This window comes from Penaeus monodon, chromosome 7, assembly GCF_015228065.2.
Source record: "Penaeus monodon isolate SGIC_2016 chromosome 7, NSTDA_Pmon_1, whole genome shotgun sequence".
Taxonomy (NCBI): Eukaryota; Metazoa; Arthropoda; class Malacostraca; order Decapoda; family Penaeidae; genus Penaeus; species Penaeus monodon.
This window is the reverse complement of record NC_051392.1, coordinates 26715897-26718693: the sequence shown is the minus strand read 5'-3', so window position 1 is coordinate 26718693 and position 2797 is coordinate 26715897.

Sequence of the window (2797 nt, the reverse complement as noted above, 5' to 3'; positions counted from 1 at the left end):
AGAGGAATTTAGATAACAGATTGGTAATAAACATAAAGTGAACTTTGTCAGTCATGTTGTCTAGTTGTTAATAGAATAACAACGATAGAAAAAAAAAGACCATAAACATTGTAACATTCCTAATTCATATAAATCAAAGTATCCCAAAACTTTCTTTGAGGATCCCTCTCCTTCCCAAGTGGCCAGAAAACAACAGTTGGTATTTTTGACTTAAAAGCAACTGTTTTTACTTCTCAGGCATGAAACTTTCCCCTTCCTTTTAAGAAATCCTTACTGGGTAGAATGGATTTCGTAAAATGGCCAAAGCATAGTATTGGAACAAGTGCAGGGCAGCTTCAAGCCCCGCAAAATGATAACTGAGAATATACTTACATGAATGCAAGAATTAGACCATAATTACTTTTAAATACTATTTGAAATATATTAGGTGCTCTTATTTTACTATACTATAATATATATTTTTAAAGACTAATGTTGCATCATTTCGGGAGATTTGTACAGCCTGAAAGCTTCCTTATAATTTTTGCGATGTATTATTACAGACTTTAAAAATTACAATAATTACCATATATTAATGAATCTCATCCCCATACATACATACATACATACATATATATATACATACATACATACATATATATATATATATATATATATATATATATATATATATATATATATATATATATATATATATCTTCTTCTTTTAACGGTAGGTTCATGTCTGAGCCGCCGTGGTCACAGCATGATACTTAATTGTAGTTTTCATGTTGTAATGTTCTTGGAGTGAGTACGTGGTAGGGTCCCCAGTTCCTTTCCACGGAGAGTGCCGGTGTTACCTTTTTTTAGGTAATCATTCTCTCTATTTTATCCGGGCTTGGGACCAGCACTGACTTTTTTTAGGCTGGTTTGGCCACCCAGTGGCTGGGTAGGCAATCGAGGTGAAGTTCCTTGCCCAAGGGAACAACGCGCCGGCCGGTGACTCGAACCCTCGAACTCAGATTGCCGTCGTGGCAGTCTTGAGTCCGACGCTCTAACCATTCGGCCACCGCGGCCTTGGCGATCATGGGCTTCCATGATTTTTTCTTGGCAATTTAGAGCGGTGGTTTGCCATTGCCTTCCGCCCGGTGTTTTTATCGAGTCACCATCTCTATTTACCCGGCACTGACTTGGGCTGGCTTGGCCACCCAGTGGCTAGGCAGGCAATCGAGGTGAAGTTCCTTGCCGAAGGGAAACAACGCGCCGGCCGGTGACTCGAACCTTCGAACTCAGATTACCGTCGTGACAGTCTTGAGTCCGACGCTCTAACCATTCGGCCACCGCGTCCCCATATATATATATATATATATATATATATATATAATATATATGTATGTATATAATACAGACATATATATATTATATTTATATATATTATATATATATATATATATATATATATATATATATATATACATATATATGCATATATATATACACACACATATATATAATATATATATATATATATATATATATATATATATATATAATTCAGAAGAACTTTAATTTTACTTTTAATATATATGCATATCCATTTATTACATGTTCTGTTAATCTAAACTTTCATCTATGACATAAGCTTCGATATATCCACGTTAATGCACCACAATCGTTAGATTACATTAAAGTGCATTAACATGAATAAATGATGTTTGTGTTATAGATGAAAATTGACAAAACATTTTATAAACCCAGTTTCGAGTAACTGGATGCGCATACCTTCATATATGTAAGCCAATGTATATGAATATATTTATATTGGTTTATACAATATATACATATACATACACATTTCCATCTATCTATATATATGGGCGTGTTTTTAGGGAGATTTTAGATTTGTTGTTATCCGCCGGCAGTGAAATTTCAACATCTATAAAGCCTCCAAGAAGAATAAAATCAGCAACATTCAGTTAGATTAACGTTATATGAACTAAAACACCGAGACAGGAGAGATGTCGTGAGTGAAATCCTGGCTGACTTGTTGATAATGAAATATAGTATTTGCTCATGTTGGTAACCCTGAACTTACCTGTAGTTTTTCAGAGCGATTGTGAATTTGACAGTTGTAAACGACAGCTGACATTCCAATAGTTGGGTTTGACACTATTTTTCCTGAAAAAATTGACTATGAATTTGGATGTAAATTGTAATTAAGCCAGCATTAAGCGTACCAATTGTGGCGCGCAGGTGTGCCAACCAGTCCCTGTAGAAGTCCCCAGAGAAGGGACTTGCCTGAGCAGTTTAATAATATGGTTTGCGAGTGTGGGGCCCCCACACCCTTCCCTGGGGACTGAATTGTGGGGCCCGCGCCAGCGTTTTCATAATATGGCCGTTAGAAACTAAAATATTGGGTACCTCTACTTTGAGCCTCAGCCCACGCTCTACCAATTTTGCACGGTCTTCTCCTCTCCCTCATTCCTCTTCCCTCTCTTCTCCAACTCCTTTATTTGTCCACTTCCTAAGACATGAGAGCCGCGTTGAAAAAGGCTGGCCTTGGGTTTCCGTCCACAGCCACAGAGGAATCTTCAATATAAATTTCATTGCACTGTACTGATACTGTATCATAGTCAATGAGGCAGGCAAGCAGGTCGTTTCACAATTTGGCTAATCTTGTCGTAGGCAGGGCAATCAGCTTGGAAGATGGGAACAATTTCAGTACAAGTATTAAGGTTGGGCAGTACTAAGTTTGCCAGTGAAGTCAGTCAGGATAGTTAACGCATGAACTTGGGACTTAGATGTAACTATGACCAGG